The following is a 20,632-nucleotide window of genomic DNA, read 5'->3' on the forward strand; positions in this document are numbered from 1 at the left end:
AGGGCACGGTTTGTCAGGAACATGCACACACAGGGCCACTGTCAGAATGGGGTATAAGATCACTGGCTAGAAGCTTAGGAGGGATGACCAGCTGGCTTTGTGGAGACGGTACGTCACCGGTTATAATGCGCCTCCAGCAGAACGTTACACACGCCTCTCTCTATCCCTCGCAAATCGAGAAGGTTTCTCTATGGCCGGGTTCTAATTTTGCAGGTAGGCGTAAACCAAGCGTGCTCGTTGTTTCCATTCGAGTCTGCAAATAATTCGGCCTGGAATTGAATGTACCCCGAACTCGAATGGCACGGTGAATCGTCGTGATTAACGTTCCTTAAGCGCAGTTGTATGGTCGTCTCTCCATAGGTCCACGGTCGATGACGAACGCCAATATCCTGGCTGGATGATACACACGCCTGCATCTAAGCGGCCATACCACCCCGAGTTTAACGCCGGGTCGTACTCTAATACGAGCTCTCTCTGACTCTGATGTCTTGCGAAGGGGATGCGCCGGGGAACTATGAACCACCGAATTCACGCGCGATCTGTTTACGCGTTTACGAGACGCCCCGATGCGGGCGCGGCTGCCTAATGCGTGTACAATCACGATCACGACTGAATTGATCTTAAAACCGATATCTTGGTGTCTCGTAGTACCAAGAACTTTGCTCAAGGGTGTGCAGGTAGACGAATGGAACGCGTAGCGGTGTTTCAAAGACCGCTAACGTTTATCGCATTATCGTCGACATAAAATAAATAAACGTCAATATTAACCCTTTGCACTCGAAGCCATATCAACTGCAGATCTGTAATAATTATTATTTAGAATATAATAATTATTATTTTAGTATTTCCATTTTACATAACAAAATTCATTTTATGCGTATGAAATTGAGTCTTTGTGATAACAATTACACTTCCAACAATTTTTGTAAAAATAATTTTGGAACGTGTTACAACAATTTTGATGGCGTCGCAGCCACTCCAGTGCAAAGGGTTAATCGTTCTCGTTACGCGCGTTCTCTTGACAGAATAAAAGCAAATTTTTCTTACAATTATATTATCACGTAGACAACACGTAATTAGCAGCATTAGTAGTTAAGAATTAAACAAAGGGATATATTGCGACACAATCTACGCGAAATTATGAATAATATAAACTTACTATAGAATTTCGATTGAAGACTTAACACATTAAAGGCGGGAGTCGTAGTACTACGATTTATCTCGACTGTAGCTTAAAGGCGGGAGTCGTATTAGTACGGTTTGCATCCTCATTGCGCAATCTATGCGCAATCCATGGGCACTACATTTGTATTTAGTATGTTTTGTGGTTTGAAGCGTTACCTAGCATACTTTCGCCAAGATCCCCCGCCTTTAATGTATTAATATAAAATTTCAATGGAGATCCGTTGTGAAAAACCGTTTACGGTTTTATGAATATCTCGACAACAAATGAAAAGCCACCATTGAAATTCTATTAAAGTAGATTAAATCAGAATTGGACAAAAAGTTAATCGACGATTATTATTGAATTACTAATGTTAATCATTAATCGCAATTAACGATTATATTTGCATTAATCTAATTATTTTATTGTTCATCGTTTATTGTAATTAGGTAATTTTGCTTCGATTGTTAATCGCGATTGACGACTGTGGTAGTCCTAATTTAGTACGAATTTAAAAGAAAATAGAATAAAGTAATAAAAGTGATAAAGATGATTCTTAACGGAATTGCATGAAAATATCCTTGCAAACCGATTAAACAGTCAACAGTTATTAATCGTTTCTTTCAATCGACGATTGACGTTCAATTTTTATCAATCGAATAATTCAGGCGTCAATTTTTCGACGAGTAATAACTTTGATCAGTGATTGACGATTGCATTGATCAAGTGATTAATTGAATCATCGACTTTTCGACGATTAATGGCTCGATTTGTTTCATCGATCATTTAATGAAATAAAAAATTTTAAACGAACGCTACCCAGCACTGGTTTCGATACATAACCTTTTAAGGTTATTTTCACTTTTCCAGAATTACAAGGTAATTCTATGTCTCAAGCAGGATTTGCCCGTAATGGATTATTTTGTGTTTAAGTTTTGTACACGATTGCCGAAAGTAAACGCCATAATTGTAGTTATTAATAAATGAATCATTACCAGAATAAATCAGTAATAATTATTATTTTCTTTTATTAAGCTTCATAAAATTTAATTAAGCTGCATTGTAATCATGATTAAATTTGGTACACTGAAACTTGTAATTATTAATTGGTAATTCATAAAAGTACTTATTAACCTTTCATTAAAATTAATAACGCGTACCACGCATTAAAATTAATAATCATACTGACGATTTTTTCTGCTGCTACGTATGCGAGCCAGCCGACTGAAACCTATCTCATTCTCGAGAATATTTGTTCGAAGTAACAAGGATTTTAGAAATGTCCTATTAATTTCAAAAATTTCACAAATATTATTAACGAAAAACTCACCCATTCAGTTGTAAATGTTGTAATCCAGAAATTGCAATCCATGTATGTAAAACGACACAGATTACACTAGCGTCCACTTTTGCTGTACTATTATTTCACACTGATCACGAATTATGCCTTCATGTAGGTATCGCACAAACACCCAAAATATCTCGTACCGTTGTCGCGGCGCGTACATTTTAAAAAACGGCGAAGTTGCAGGGATGAAGTCTGGAACAAAACTTACGGTGTGCACGAAGATCTTCGCGCAGACTATGTCGATCGTCGTAGCAACGCAGACTATGGTTTTAAAGAAATCGGAGATACTCTGACGAAAAACAGCGCTTCCAAACTGCAACACGGTGTAAGGATTTTCAGAGGAAAGCCAGACTGGTTGACAATGAAAGTCATAAAATAGGGAATGAATTGAACGGATGTTTCGAGTGTTTTGGAGTATCGAAATCCTGTGCAGCCGAAGGATCTTTCACAGACAATGAGGGGAAAAACTGTGACGGTGAAAATTATGGAAACTCCTTTCTACATGGTCACACGCAGGCTGCAAATGTCCCACGCAGTCCGTAAGCAACGATCCCAAGGTCACTTGAAGTTGTCTCATTCTAACGTCTGCAGCGCAGCTATATTTTTTCATTAATAACTCGTTAACAAAGACGCGGATTGCATTTCGGCAAAGAAAAAGGTTACTTGAAATGGCCTTGGGAACCTCCCATTTCCCGATGTTTCCATAATTTAACATCGTTTCATTTTAACATCGATATAGAGTGGGCCTTATAGAACGGAGACGGTCTTAGGTAGCTTTCGGAAAATAGATCCATCTGCTGGCGAGTGTTGGAGGTAGTCGCTACATATTAGAATTCTTAAAAAATGTATTGTAGAGTCGAATATAGACAATTTCACATCATGTGTACAGCGTTTATCGGCGTGGGAGTCATTTCTTTGACAGTGTTTTGTCAACTCTGTCAAACAAGAGACATTTATCGTCGTTCAGTCATTTATTCGTGTGCCGTTGAGGCAACAATTACTGTGTGATATAAGCTGGCGTTTGTTCGCTTCTAAAATAAAATCAAACGGAGGATACATGACATTCGGTAAGTATATAATAACCTAACATGATATACTTATGATATTGACATGATATACATATTTGTGTGCTACAGACAAATAATTATATAATATTTACCCCTTACGATCAAAAATGGCATTGCGCAATGAACAATTTTCGTGCGAGGACTCTGATATGCCATTGTCAGAAGTTATAGCAAAATAGGAAAGAGCTCGTGCAAGAAGTTGAAAACCTTCTCTAAGGGAAATTAGAAGTCAAAGTACCTAAAACTTGAAAGAGGGGAAAATAAATCGAGGATTAAGATAAAAAATAGGTTAGGCATTGGTTATCGTATCTTAACCTGCACTGAATCGTATAATTTGATCTATGCACTAAGTTATAGGTTAGATGAGACTAAAATTAAGCTTATACATTGCGTTTGTGTTTTGGGCATTGAATCAATTAATTTGAATTATCTAATATGTGTAAAGTAGAAAGTTATGAACATATTATTACATGCTATGCATCGCGCGCTGCATTATTGAGGCGATGTTAATTTTCGTAGTTAATAAGCAATTGCGGAATTCGAACGATGCCAATCACCTATGCAAACTCGTGGATGCGGTGATGGTGTGGTGTAACATGTAACATATAGCGAACGACAGATGTCCTTCCGTAACAACGCATCATCCATTCCAACTACGTCCGAATACGTCTCCGATTTCAAAGAGTTAGTTCGCCATTGTTCAGTATTATTTGCAAGAACTTTTAAACGATTCGAATTAAATATTGCAAGATTTAAAATATAATTGTTTGTGTTAATTTATAAATTTGTAAGCAATGGAAATTAATTAGATTTTACAATCTACATTTGTCTAGAGAAGTACGATAAAACTTTAACCTTGACACAAAAGAGAACAAACTATATTTTTACAATATTTTCATAAACATTACAAAATAATGTTTCACACGTGAATAATGTTCTTATATTACGAGGAAATTCTTTTCTACTCGCTACAATTATTACATTGAGCTGATTTCAGGTTAATAATCTTTGAAATTAACGAAGACGTCGAAATTAATTTACAACGTCTTCAATTCCTCAACGTAATTTTAATAATTGAATTTTATTGATCAAGAAATGAATTCCTCTTGGATTTAATAATATTCTATGCTACTAGCATTTTATGGATGAAATCTGGTGCACTCTGTACAATGGAGGGTGTGAACACGTTTTATAGACGAATCGATAATCTTTTTAAGGGAAAAAATATATTTTACGATGCTTGGCGAACTCGCGTCCAACGTCTTTTGAAAAGTAGGCGTAAAAAATGATAGGCTTATCTACAAGAAAATGAAAACGACCTTCGAAAAAAGGCTGATAAAAGCTGTTTTATGGCTGTGTCGAAGACTCCTTAGTACCCTGTTATGCTACACAGGGAAAATTCTTTATAGAAACAACATGATCATGATGCACATATATATTATACGGTACATGTATAGTTACAGCATGGGGTTAATGTGCATGATGGATGGTAATTAGCTATCAAGTGTCAACACTGAAGAGAAGTTAATTAAGTTACAGTAATTTTGCGAAATATCTTAATAAGTTAAGACAACATTTTATATTGTTTTATAATAATATTAACGAAGTAAAATTGTGTTGTCTAAATAATATTAATTACATGAGGTGATCATGTTGCGTTATTATACCTTACTATGCATACCTATGTATACGCACTCTATAACTATGTATACACACCCCTTACCTGTGCATACCTTACGGAGATATTTCGATTTTGGAGACTAAATTACTTTACAGTATAATATAATAACATTACAGGATGATTATTGTTCTATTACTATATTCATGTCACAAATAATATCAAACTTTTTAATATTAAATTTGTTAACCATTTGCCGTAAACATCGTGTCCTGTTATGAAGATTTCGAACATGATCCATCAAATGTGGATGTCATTTATCTATTTTAAATAGAAACAAATTCTATTCTTCTATTATTAGTAAATAACAAAGTACAAATTATCGTATGGTAACAATAAATTATCTTTATTGTATACGCATTTATTCGAGGCAAAGAAACGAGAAAGAAATCGTAGTGCAAGAGATTATTTCATTCTTTCCCTTATTGTTCTTTGGAATGGAGTTAGATGTCCCACAATAGAAAGAGAATTAAACAAACACCGTTATAACTATGGATATAATAGAATTATCGTTTATTACGATTCAAGAGCACAGGTGTACGAGGCTGCAATAAAGACACGGGGAATGAAACGAGCATGGAACATGGGTGAAACAAATGTCTGACAAAGGGCGCGCAATTTTTTCGCCGGTTTGGTGGAACAAACGTTAAGAAGGGAACACGGCGAAGGTAGAAAATTAGCAGATACGATTCACGAGCCGGGCATCACGGAGTTCGTTTGATTACAAACGCGGTCCGGCGACGCGACGCGAGACGAGCAAAAAATTTGCGCAACCGGGCCGCAATTTGCTAAATGCTCGCCCTTACCCGGTGGGCATTTGCATACAGCGCGCAACGTAACAATTACTCGAAAATGGATATCGCGGTCTGAGGCAGCAGAGGGTCACAACGCTAATACATGCCCGCGAGGTTAGTCGAGTGCGTCGAATCGCGGACACGCGTAACAGGAACACGCGAAAAAAGACGATATCATTCCATTAGCCGGATATTGCAACGGCGACGGACCATTACTCAAGCGGGGAAAGAACAAAGACGCAGGATTTTGGCGGTTTTTACCGGGCGCAATCGATCTCGGTGACTCGGTGACTTCGCGTGGACAACGATATTGCCGACAACCGGATGCAGTTACCGTAGAACCTTGATTATCAGGAGACGCGGCAGTGTCTCGCGCCAAGTAGTTCAGCCAGTCGTGTTTCTGCGGGGAAAATGTCCAGAAAATGCAATAGCGACTCGTTCTTTTGAAGCAACGTGTAATCAATTTTAACGACCACCTAATTGTTAAGTGCCGCCATGCCTGTAAAATGAGCCTGCACATGTTTAACACCCCTTACCGTACTCTAACGAGTCAGACTCGTGATGGATATTTATAACAATAAGCTGTTAAGTAGGAATGTTCATCCGTTCCTTTAAGAAGGAATCAAGTTTTATTCTCTTGTTTCTCTTGTATTTCGAAGAAATTAATAGTGCGATCGGAAATATTCTAATCGTAATAATTGTAAAGAAAATGTCTATTTCAAATTTATATAATATGGAATATTTTTCAGACGTGCTATCATTTTGTCTGCATACATTTGGGTATTTTTATTTTTACGACGAGAATTCGTTGAAGAAAAGTCAATAAAAATTATGTTTATGTATTAGTAGAAGGTAGTCGTTCTGTATCGTTTGCACATTTCCTGTACCATAATTATAACGCGAGAAATTAAAGATAGCACGCGTCTGTCTTATCTTTTTCTTTGGGAGTGTAGTCTGCTTTACAAATTTTTAAATTACAAGAGTTGTTTCGAGTTATCAGTGACGAATGAATTTGACGATCACTCGCGGCTTACTTTATAACAGGTTCCCGGTATAGTAACGTTATAAGGGGGAAACAATAAGAGAAACAGGTTGCGGTAATTCGAACGCGAAGCTTACACAGAGCCCCGCCGTACACGTTACTTTTGAATGAAAATTTATGACCGCATTGTAGAACACGAGAATAAATCTGAAAACCTGGCTCCCCGAGCACTCGACGATATTTTATTCTTGATTTTCCTCAAAGTGCAAATTATCATTATGTATGGACATAATGCATTTCGTGCAGTTTTGCACTGGCAGTCTGTTGGATAAATGCCAGTCCGTTTGATGTTGCTACAACTCCAGATATCTTATTTTATCAAATGATATTCCGCGAAATTCCATTACGTTACGTATCAAACAACGAATGTGCGCGACGAAACTAATTGTTACATGTACAGATAGTTCGAGAATTATTCGAATTCTTCAGTTTATTAATAGTAGTTCAATTTAGTAAAAGTAATTGTTTAATTGACCGAAGGTTCTTCTCTTGAAATCTAATTTTCGTAAAGAAACGTATTGAAATGAGAATTTCCATAAGTTTCAAATTATAAACATATTGTTTTAACACAATACTCTTCCAAAATTGTTATCTCTCATTTAGGGACTGTGCATCTTTTTATGGATGGTGGCTAGTACAAAATCTTCGTACATTTATACTCAACTCAATAAAATAACCAACTTGATATATGTCTAAATAAAATATTAAGGCATTGTAAACATATGAATAAAATACGAATAATTTCTGAATCGGCAAATAAAATATGAAAATCTTGTGAATGCATAACTAAGATATGAATAAAATACGAACATTTTAAAAATGAGCAAACAGAGTATAAACATTTTACAAACGTGTAAATAAAGTAAAAACATTTTACAGATGTGTGAATAAAATATGAATATTTTATAAATGTACGAATAAAACATGAACGCTTTATGTATGTATGCGCGTAAAACCTGAATGTTGATTTGCATGCGTGATGCAATCGACTATACAGTTTCTATGCTTCCCCGACAATGTGAGTATAAAGAATAATTTGCAATTTTCATCGAAACTTCGTTTCCTTCCACAAACAATGGAATTGCTCATGAAGTAAGTCCGCTCGGAACTAACTGCGTTGCGGGACAATTTATTTCACGACCACCTCTAACTAGATATTAATTACTTCTCTTATCATTTCCATAATAGACAACTCATTAAACAGTGTGCTTCGTTGCGCCCTCTAAGCAGCAATTAAAATTAACGTTCCCTCGTATTATGTACGCGAAGATTTGCAGAGGACGCACACCCCTGAGGATCATCCGATAACAGAGATAGAAAAATGCATTAACTGTGTTTGCATATTGCATCACCTCGTCGTAATTAAAGATGCGCGAAAGCTTGAAATTAATTCTCCGTATGTTTATTTCTCCTTCATAATTAAAAAGGACATGCTTCGCAATTTTTAAGTCTTACTTGGTACATCGCAGCGAGTTTAAATTCTTAAAAATTTTAAATTCAACCTTAATTTCTATCGAAATGTTGCGTTTTCACATTTACCGGTTTCAAGTTGCAGGAATTCTTTTGGAGGGCGAAAATAAAAGACAGAATGTTAAGATGAAAGACTGAAATATTTTAAATCGTCCGTTGGTTTTGCGATCAACTGATGAACGACAATCATCTTTCAGTAACGACACATGGTAACTTACTTGTCACGCAGCCCAGAGGGTGAGACTCCCGACACCAAACGATCGATCACCGTTTCGAAAGACCAAACAAAGTACAAGAACTCGGTCCGTGGATTTTACCCGACCCAGCAATAAGTTTACAGAACAAAAGCCGGAACGCTAGAATTCACGCTGCAAAATTTCGTAAAAATGGTTCCGGGAAAGAGCCTGAGTGGGAAGTTCTCGAGCATCCACCTTACTCGCCGGACTTCGCTCTGACGGATTACCAGCTTTTACGCTCCATCCAAAATGCTCTAAACGGATTTTCCCTCCGCGGCTACGTGAAACTGTGGAAATGACTCGAAAATTGGATCGCATCAAAAACCACAGAAAGGGGAGCGGCGGAAACTATCGCCAACGCTCTCCGCCGAGAAGAAATTCTGAACAATGATGAATGCTAATGCCAGAATCACCCCTACAGAAGAACTAACTGACTGACCCATCTAGCAAAATTCATTTGTAGAAACTCGGCTTCGGCAAGAGTTACCGCATTAGCAAAACACAAAAAATGCGCTAGTTAGACTTCGCATTCGTTACATTCAGTATTAATGGATAAAGGTGCCGGAAAAATCGAACGTGTATGAGCATTTTAGCAATTCTCCTACATCTGGAAACAGTACCCTGAAAACTGGCTTCCACGATTTCGGATACGTATAAAATAGAACGAGTTTTATTTGAACCGTTTATTGAAAGTGATTTACGTAAATTTTTGTTTTAAATGAAACAAGACACGCGAAACAGGTAATTTTGATCGGCTTGATAGGCCGATTGTTAAGAGAGTCGAAAAATTCTTGAGAAAAGAATTCGCAAGAAGCCCCTGTTCTTCATCCTGACGACCTAGCCCGTCCCCTGAAGGACCAGCCTAATAGATTGCGACTACGTTTGGATTGCAGGAGAATTTCGCTCCATAGAGTAACGATGTCTAGTGGAAGCTCGGCAAAGGGGAGAGATAATTTTCTTGGCTGCCTGGCTGACTGAGCGTGGGGCTGGGCCCGGGCGTGGATACACAGGCTGAAGAATGATTATGAATGTAGTGGAGAGGAGCGAGTTCTCGGCGGTGTGGCGTGTGCGGCATGTTTTCCCCGTCCTTTGGGGTTCCGCGGGCCGACGCGGGCTGGCGCGGGTCGCCGCGGGTCGCCGCGGACCGGCGCGGAAGCGTGCAAGCGCGCGCGGCAAGTGGGAAAGCTCGGTGACAGATGCGAGACATTTAGCAGCGGCCCTGATGCCGCGCAACGGCCTGTCTGCCGCTTAATCAATCTAAGGTGTCGGAACGTATTACGAGCGCAATTCTAGCGAGCATCTGGCGATGCGAGTTCGCGAACGCGTCGGCTAGTTCGCGCGAGCAACGCGCCTCGGGTCTGACTCCGTTCTTGTCTCGTAGCTGCACTCAGCCTGCAGGCCTAAGTCTCCAGAGCTAAGTCTGCAGTCAGGTTTTCCTCGAGACTGTATCGAGCCTGCTTCTGGTCTAAGAAAGAGAACTACAAAAAATAACTTCTCAACCGTGGATGAAATGACTTAAATTTGTGCTAGAAAAGCAAAGTACTAATGATTTGATTTTGTTTTAATTTTACTGCTACTTAGAATTACAAAGAAATCAAAAACCCCCATTTCTTAACATTTCTATCTGGGCCTGCAACGAAAATTTACAAAGTGGCTTTCGTAAATCTTGATAACACACACACAGTGGTGTGAAGAATTATAGACTAAAAGTAAGTACCACATGTTTATTAATACCGATGACTGACGTGTCAGTCACCGATGACTGACGTGGCTCTGTACGTGTTAACACAGAGGCTTTCTTTTATCTCTAAAGAATATTAACCCTTAGCAGTTCTATGTCGAGCGTGAATCAACACAGATACGAACTCGAGTGTTCAGCGATAGATTATAATACTAGCATCATACATGACCAAAGATTACTTAATATGCAATGTCATTTAACTGGAACGATAATGGCGAATAGAAGAGAAATACTTTTCATAATGAAATCACCAAAATTAAAGAGTGGGCAAAGTTCAAAATGAACGGTACCAAGCGGAGAGCGAGTCGCGAAATCTATGCGGACCGCAAAGGGTTAAAATGATGGAATGTTACAGAGACAAGTAAGGTATGTTTCATTTCGTTGCCTGTTGATAAACAAGTTTTCAAGTTATAATGATTTTTAAGGAATCGTCCACTGAACGTCACTAGGCGGCGCGAACAATTATTGGGGTGTTCCATAAGTTTCTTCTCTTTTTTTTATGCGAAATGAATACACGACGTTTGTTGTTTACGGTAGATATATTATGTTATATATGAACCGTTCTGTTTTATAACCTTCTTCCATCTCTCAGGAAGCCTCATTATGCCCTCTTTCCATGATTTATCACGGACAGAATTTTTTAAAGAGAGGAACAAGTAATAATCGGATGGAGCAAGGTCTGGGAAGCTAGGAGGATTAGGTAGAACGTCCCAATCACACTGTAATCATTTTTGCATTACGGCTAACTGTCGGAAATATGGTTATTCCTAGGGAATCAGCTAGATCTAGTGTTCTTGGGCAGCACTGGCCCTTGCAACCGAGTAATCGATATGCGCGTTTGTTAATAAGGTCCCGCTCGCGTTTGTTCTTCCGCTCCCTGGTTTCCTTCTTATCGATCCAGCAGTCGTACGCGCAACGCGTGCTTTTTGATCTCGCAGTAACATTAATCTTTCTTTTGTCTAAATGTATATATGAATAAGTAAACGTGTCGATTTGTGCGCTTATTACTTTTATGCGCTTATTAAATTCGCGTATTCCACAATAAATCCTGACACTAACGCATCATGCGATCTTGCGTTGTGATGAAAAACGACGCCTCATCGGTTCGCCAATTCTGGCCGTTTTTCTGCTATGGCGGCTTTTTAATTGATCCAGTTGACTGCAATATTTGTCAGCATTGATCGTATCACCTTGAGGAAGGAGCTCGTAGTACACTACACTTCATATCGATTCGCATATCCCATCTTGATTAAATGCTTATGTACCGTTGTCTTGGGAATATTAGTGGCATCCACTATCGTCACGCACACTATATCGCAGATTTTCAGTGAGCACAGTCTTGATAATGTCCGTATCCGTCGTTGCTGGGCGGTCGCTGCGATCTTCATCTTTCAACTCGAAATTGCCAGCTCTAAATTTTTTAAACCAATCGTGGAAGGTCCTAATAGTCGTAGTGAAGCATAATATGTATATGAAGCATAACATGTCGCAAATGCTTCTTTTGGCTCTCCATATTGAACGGTGCAGAAAAAATTTTAAAAGAGACTTTGTCCCCAACGAAACGTACTTTGAAAGAGCTCTGGGACGACTGAAACCGATGCCATAAACGGTTAAGAGATAAGCCTGCATATTTATATAAATACAGCCACTTAGAGTCACTCGTAGCGTAGCGCGGAAGGAACTTATAGGACAACCTAATATTTCTCATTTATTGAGCGCAATACGCCATAATTCAGCAACGATGAGACTGAAGTTCGGCGAACGGTGTGTACCGATCTGCCGCGCTTTGAAGCACGTTCACTCATTAACGTGACTAAAGAAGCAAGACTTGGGTAAGGGCGAAATTGAGCGAAATGAGATTAAAACTCGGAACGAAAGACTGTGTAAATTCGTTGCTCCGGGTGTCTAGCCCGATGAAAGGAGTCACCGTTCCGAGCTGCACGGGGAATTTCTGATAGTGTTAAAATGCACCTAACGAGCGCTCTTCTAGTTTCCGTGTACTCTTCAGAATTTCCGAAGTTATTTTCTTTTAACCCCCCCCCCCCCCCCCCCCCCCCCAGCCCCCGCCAGCGCCCGAGCCCGAGCCCCCTTGCACACGCAGGTCCTCTCGATTGCTCGTTTCCTTCGCTAGACGAGCCCCGGTGGCGGCCCGGAAATTGAGAAATGAATCGACTATTTCTCATGTTACGTACGTTTCTTCCGATTTCCTTCAAATACCTGATCACATCGAAGAATCGAAATCTGCAGGTACCTCTCGTTCCTGACGAAATTCAGTTAACACATACTTGTATGTTTCACTTCAAGGAATATCTCTGTTCTCGTAAAATGTTTAACTCGTTCCATGAACAATCGCTATAAAAGCGTTCATATGGAAAAGTTATTCTGGAATTTCTACAACAATAATTCCATGAAAAGAAATTATTTTAGAACACTTTATTTACACACAATTTTCCATTATAAATGGAACTACGAGAGATAACATTTTCTTATATTCTGCTTTGAATTTAATGTTGAAACTGACGAACACTTCGTCAGCATTTCATATTTCATGTTTCACGATAAAGTTACGTTTTAGCGCCGCGACCGTGCGCGCGCCCGAACGTTGCACTCTCCGTGGACAAGGAACTAAGATCTTTATGTATGTTTATGAAAATACAATTAGATATTAAGCGTGACGAATCTTCCCGGGGAATCAGTCGGGCAAAGTATATTCGGTGGCGCGTGTTTCGTGGCAGGAAATTTTTATTCCAAGCGCAGATATAGCGTTGAACAAGCGAACGGCGTGTATGTACGTTCGTAAATGAAAAACACTGCCGTCGCCGGAGTCCGCGGAATTAACGTTGTAATTGGATCGAGCGGAACATAGAACGGAAAGCATTTATTCTCTTTCTTGTATGGGTGGACAGAAACACGCGACGCAATCCAAAACTATTCCGACGAACAATAATCAATTTTAAACGAATACTTCTATCTACCGGGATAGGATTTATCGAACGGTGTTTTTCTGAATTGCTCGAATGAATTTCAAAATTATATTTTTATCCTTCCGATTATTTACCGGTCGATAATGTTTAGCGGAAAGATTCGTCAATACAATATTTAACTGTCCGCATAAATGTACACCTATGATAAATATATATGATTTTGAAAATGTTGACAAACCTTGTTGAAAACTTCCGTATTCTTTTCTATGTAATAAGAATGTTGGGAGCGATTTAATGCGGTCGCCTATTTATCAAATCATAATAATAAAATATAACGTTCCCACAGATTTTATATTTAATTTATTTTCAAAGTTTTTCTTCTTACAATTTATGTAAGTAAACAAAATAGTTTCAATATTCGTATAGCTTCGTCGCATAAATATTTTTAAATAATATAAAATAATAATTTAAAATTGAAATGACGTTATATTTCTTTAAAAATTAATAAGTGGAATTGGAAATTTTCATGATTGCCCGTGAATTAATAATATACGTCAATTATTATATATAATCAAACTAGTTGAATTAACTGAAACTTATTTGTTCCAATAGAGCGTTTATTGCAAATTTAGAAATACCTATTGTTGTGTCGTATCGTTCGCCTCGTTGGCGACTTAGATTTACGACCGGTTAACGAAGAAAGGTTGTAAGGCTAACTCCGGAGAATCCGTTTATTTACACTTTGTACAGAAGCGATCTTAGCTACAAAGTACTTGGCTGCAGTTGTAGCTAATCTCGATATAATGACGTCACGATTTATAATAGTTAAATGATTCTAAACTAGCTGTCTTCGATGTAAAGACGATTCTTTGATCTTGCTACCTCGGTGCAAGAACGATTCTAAACTTGCTGCACTTGTTGCAAAAACGATTCTAAACTTGCTGCACTTGTTGCAAAAACGATTCTGTTATTTCGTTGTCATATTAGCTTCTACGAAAGCTCGGTTGCAGGAGAAATTTGGTGGAAGTGGAAAAATATTTAAAGTAGGGATAGGAAGGAACTCTGTGGTAGGGGATGTATTAGCAACGTTTGACAGGGATTTCCTCCAGGTCTGAATGTACCGTAAAAATAGCCGTTCGCGGAACGGTCGCGAGCCTGGCTTGGGCCTTCAGACCTCGGTCCGCGGAGCCCTTTGGAAATCCCCGCGGTTTATGATGCCAGCGTTCGCTATTGAGACCGTGAACAAGAAATTGTAAACCGATTACCATGCGTCGCGCGAAATATTAAAATTAGTTGATGGATCGGTTCGTCAAAAATAGCCTTTTACCATTGCTAGCATCATAAACTGTAAATTGGCCTTCCTTGTCTGAATGTCGTCCTTGGGGCCCTATGCCCAGGACGGAACACCTATAAAACGTTTAACCTGACAGAATTGAATAACGGAATATTATAAATTAAATGATATCACGGTTAGTTTTTAAGTTATAAAAATATTCGGTCAGTATTATTATGCAATTAATATTTTCAGTACAGAAATTCTTCTGAAGAATAAACTTGCAATATCTCGAGAAAGTTATATCTAATATGTCAAGACATATGGGACACGTGACGATAAAATTTTGATTACAAAAAATATTAGTTATTTATGTATATTTCTGAATATTTTTGCAACTTATCGTTTAATTTATAATATTATACTATTAAGTTTTGCTAAGTTAAACGTATCATACATATTTCCAAAGTATAGTAAATATACTATCGGAAGAAAAAGCTTCGGTTCATTTCTTACACGATTACTAAATTGTAGGTCATTAAAGTTAACCATATGTTCAGCGTCCGAACACTTTTATAAAACACTATACGTGCCACTCCATGTATAATCAAGTCTAAATGGTCATATTTCGTGAAGAGTACGGACGAACGTTGAGATTTCTCTGCTGCAATCGATATTAGCAATTTCCAAAACACCAAAGGAAAAAGTAATTATTGCTGCGATGGAGTACTCAGTCTTCGCTAGAAAGAAAAAAAATTGCGGAGCTGAGTCCAAAGGGATGAAGAATCGGATAAATTGCTTTGTTAAAGGGTTCTTCCAACGGAGGTGCTTAAATATTCGATCGACTCTTTGAAACCATAAAGAAGCTTTCTTGACTGAAACAATCGGGTCTGTCGCGGCAGAACTTTACGAGCAGGGCTGTTGACAAAGTAACCGTCGGGTGTCCTCCATTTTCGCGAGTTCAATCAATTAAATTTTCGGAACTAGCAACGCCGCGTTCGAAATTGTTGGAGAATCAATAGACAAGAGCAATATTTAGAAAACCGTCGATCGACCCTCTTGTCGCGTCGGGGCTCGTGCTCGCTCGTGGCCGAGCGAAGATATTTCATTCGAATCAAAGTTCACGCGTATCGATCGTTTAACGTAAAACGCAACCACCGGCTCCACCACATTTCTACCAGTTGCCCAAAATTAATTTGACGGGCGGCGATCAGAATTAGAACGCTTGCCACTATTGTTGAATTTGGTATTCACCGGCTCAGGTGGATTCAACAGATATTTCACACGGTTCTGATTTGTGTTCGCGCGTGTTCGGGCTAATCTTATTTGTTATGCAGACGCGGTCTAAGAATTCGATTAAAAAGAACAGAAGACGATTTCGAAAATTCGTTTCTTCAATTTTGTTTTTATTTTACACAATATTTAAAACGCGAATTCAAATTCGAAACTTGACCGTTTTATTTGAAGCAATTATTTTAGAACAAATTGACGCACGCTATTGATACAAATAATGTATTAAATTAATTAAATTGCACGATACGCATCTACGTATATTTAACATATTCCCAAAGTTTTAGAATTTAAAAAAATTTTTAGATAACTTTTATCTCGTGCAAGTATTTACAATCTAATAATAACTATACAAAACGTGTTACACAACAGTCAATTCTTTCGCTAGATAAGAAAATGAAATGAAGATAGTGAAACGAGTCGGAAGAGAATTTCTACATAAGGTATGAAAGAAAATTACGGACACACCACTGCTGGCAACGTTGTGCGACTACAGTTAATCAACGAGCTTTGTGCAATTAACAAACAGCTGCGCCCCGTTGTAGTCAATCGCATCCTAAACGGAGAACAACGAACAATACTACAATGTGAGCGGAATCCTCGTAAAGGGGAAACGATTTTCTTTTGTGTTGTAGCTAATTTAGAGTAGTCTCAAGCATGCTTCAACGAGCAAACGATCGCGAGTGTTGCAATTGTTCTCCCCGTGTTTGAATCCACAATGGTTCCAAGGAACTACAAATTTCGATGGGCGGATTCGAAACAACGATATGTTCCTTGTTTCGCAGCCGACATACTTCGCATATGCGATTCATCAATCCTCTATTGTTTCCCAAATGTTTTCCAACTAAATACTGGATTGTGAACAAATTACAAATACAAGGGGCCGCATTAATATTCGGACACCATTTTCGGACGTCTTTAATTAGTCAGAACACTTACTTTAGAATCTACAAACATAAGTTTTAGTTACATAATTTGTATAGTTTTATCGTTAATTGATATTAACCCTTTAACTACTGTTGGCGCCTATTGGCGTCCGAAACATGTTGGCTTCCCGGTACTGTAGGCGCCAATGGGCGTCCAGATCAAATTTCGCCCCCGTTTATTACTTTTGATTAACTATATATATTGTAATATATTTATGTTATATATTGTAAAAAAAGCTTAAAATTATTGTTCACTTCAAGTAATATTGGTTTAATGTAATAGAATTCAATATTTTGCATATTTTAATATACTTCCTCAGAAATGCATGTCTAACGGAAAACTACGGCCGTGCCAAAGTCTGCCGTGCCAAAGGGTTAAATTAACTAGTGCTTAATTTTGACGTCGAAATCATAAAATTATAGAATAACTGTTTTTCCAAAGAACGCAAAGACAGATACAAAATGACAATATAAAAACTAGAAATGGCAACGAATTGAGAAATAATATTTCTCTACTGCCTTTGTTGAAGATTGTTTGTAATATTCATGAAAAAAATTATTACAAAAATTCTTATTTAAATTGTCCTGTAACGATGTTATATATTTTAACGTTTTTCTTTTCTGAACATGTTTTGCTATTTGAGTAATAGTGAACAATGCTGCAAAACAACATTAACTTATACATACCTTTAATCACTCGTGTCAATCCACAGAGTTGTTGGCAACCACTTTTCTTGTCTTTTTCACCATTCCCTGGAAAAGAAAAACACATAACAATTATGTAGTTGGTAACTTCTATGTCCACTGATATAGATCGCCATCAATAAAATATTTCTTGTACCAAAAAGCATTTCACACAGAAGTTGCATGGTATCTAGGAAGACATACATATAGTACATTAAGTACATATAGTATTCAAATCAATTTTATGTTACTTTGCTTCCTTAACCAGTTAGCTGCATACGACGTGTATACACGTCATAATAAGATGGCAATTTTATATCTTATAGTAAATATACTTTTTCTACGATTTATGTAAAATTGCTTCTGGTGACACAGTCATCAATTTCGCACTGTTTAAAGTAATTCTAGAACAACTGTAGACAAAACTATACTTACTTTGATCGATAAAGGACATCAAATTTATTTTCAAAATAAAATGACGCAACTAACTGGTTAATAAAATACGAAGATTACCTTCAACTTTTAAATCGAATAGCTAATATTTCTTCCCAAATAAAGTATTGAATTTTATATAAAAAAGTATTGCACCAAATAGGATCTAAGATAGGTAATTTCTGATATATTAACAAAATAAGTTATATTTTAACTCTTTTCCCTATAATATTGTGTTTGACCCGTTATGAAGATTTAGAACATGATGTACCAAATATTCATCACTCACATTGAAGTTAAATTTTACACATATGCCATTAATATTTAAACATTGTCATGTAATGAATACAAATTTTCTTTTAGTAACAAACTAATCAACGTAGCTATGAAATAAATCTAAGAGAGGTTAAGTGTTTGTTGTAACAGGTAGCAGTTACAACAAACGCGTATTTGACAAATACAAAATTAATCATGCCCAAAAACATTCCAAAAGCATAAAAATTGGTCACCGCACAATAATCGGCTCCACTGCTCATCAGAAACAGCTAATCCGCAGCTGTCATTGCGAGCAGAAGTGTTAAGCCCCGACAAAGCAATCTCGCTACGTATTCCAGTTCGTTCCTCGCAAGAATCCCGGAGTTGGCGCGTAGGAAAACTAAGCGTTCAGCAAAGATGAAAGTAACGACGCGGTGCAGTAAGCCAAGCCTCCAGCATGCATTACTTATGCGCGCTCTGTTTTCTTCGTCGGGAAAACGATCCCGGCGGCACACGTCGACGACGACAACAACGTCGAACCGGAGAAAACTGGCGAGCCTCGAATTTAAGATCGACATCGGTCGCACAGCGAGCCGAGCGATGGGGGGACACACGACCTGGCTGCGATATATACAGGGTGATCCGTAATTATGGAAACATCGGGAAATGGGAGGTTCCCAAGGCTGTTTCAAGTAACCTTTTCCTTTGCCGAAATGCAATCCGCGTCTTTGTTAACGAGTTATTAATGAAAAAATATAGCTGCGCTGCAGATGTTAGAATGAGACAACTTCAAGTGACCTTGGGATCGTTGCTTACGGACTGCGTGGGACATTTGCAGCCTGCGTGTGACCAAACTGTAGAAAGGAGTTTCCGTAATTTTCACCGTCACAGTCTTTCCTCTCATTGTCTGTGAAAGATCCTTTGGCCGCACAGGATTTCGATGCTCCAAGACACTCGAAACATCCGTTTAATTCATTCCCTATTTCATGACTTTCACTGTCGACCATTCTGGCTTTCGTCTGAAAATACTTACACCGTGTTGCAGTTTGGAAGCGCCGTTTTTTGTCAGAGCATCTCAGATTTCTTTAAAACCATAGTCTGCGTTGCTACGACGATCGACATAGTCTGCGCGAAGATCTTCGTGCACACCGTCAGTTTCGTTCCAGATTTCATCCCTGCAACTTTGCCGTCTTTTAAAATGTACGTGCCGCGACAACGGTACAAGATATTTTGGGTATTTGTGCAATACCTACATGGAGGCATAATTCGTGATCAGTGTGGAATAATAGGACAGTGAAAGTGAACGTTAGTGTAATCTGTGTCGTCTTACATACATGGATTGCACCTTCTTGATTACAACATTTACAACTGAATGGGTGAGTTTTTCGTTAATAATATTTGTGAAATTTGTGAAATTAATAGGACATTTCTAAAATCCTTGTTCGTTCCTTCGAACGCGGCTCAAAGTTGGAGCGCAGACCTTTCCTTCCGTCGCGCCCCGGGAATGACATAGGCTTCGGTCAGCCGGCTCGCGTGCGCAGCAGCAGGAAAAATCGTCCGCGCGCAGCTATATTTTTTCATTAATAACTCGTCAACAAAGCCGCGGATTGCATTTCGGCGAAGGAAAAGGTTACTTGAAATGGCCTCGGGAACCCCCCCATTTCCCGATGTTTCCATAATTACGTATCACCCTGTATATAGTCAGCTGGATTCGAGTTAGTTCGGCTGCGCACGAAAATGAATTGAATAATTTAGCGAGCCAGAACGAATGAATGAAACGAGTAAGCTCCGGCTGTGTGTTCTCGGAAAGCCTCCGAAAATTCCGAGGATGAGGTATCCCCTCAAGGTTTCACCTTGCACCGTGTCTTTCTCTGAGAATGCTTTTGCGTCGCGTTCGCGCCGGGCGAGAAACATCGAAGCGATCGACGGAGGAAAATCATTTTCACGATTACGTGCGCCGCGCGGAGATGCTTCCCCTCTTTTCATTAAGGATTCCGTCAATGAATCTGTTAGGTTGCGCGCTAAACTCGTTCGCGTTGCTGTCTCTACGAACCTTAGGCACTGCTGCTAATTCCACGAGAAACTTTCTTGATCTGCGACGCGTGTGCTAGTTCAGTCACCTTCTGGTTTTTCTTTGGCAACTTGAGTGTTAGTTTACCATGTTGCGAGTTTACGGAAACATGCATGTTTGCTTTTTGCACAGGATGGCCGGTAATTCGTCCTGGACGCAAGCGAATTTGCATACGAAAATTAGGCAAGAATGTATAATATTTTTTCATTTAAGGCTCCGTTTTCAGGAAGATTAAC

General features: G+C 38.6%; 1 long non-coding RNA gene across 1 annotated transcript in view; it reads right to left on the bottom strand.

Moving 5' to 3' along the window:
• The window catches only part of LOC144472887 (uncharacterized), a 432,141-nt gene that overhangs the window by 336,699 nt on the left and 74,810 nt on the right, over positions 1 to 20,632 (bottom strand). The window contains exon 2 of the long non-coding RNA XR_013494472.1: positions 17,642 to 17,707. This is a non-coding gene — a long non-coding RNA (uncharacterized LOC144472887). The remainder of the gene's footprint in view (positions 1 to 17,641; positions 17,708 to 20,632) is intronic.

Source organism: Augochlora pura, chromosome 7 (assembly GCF_028453695.1).
Source record: "Augochlora pura isolate Apur16 chromosome 7, APUR_v2.2.1, whole genome shotgun sequence".
NCBI classification, from domain to species: Eukaryota; Metazoa; Arthropoda; class Insecta; order Hymenoptera; family Halictidae; genus Augochlora; species Augochlora pura.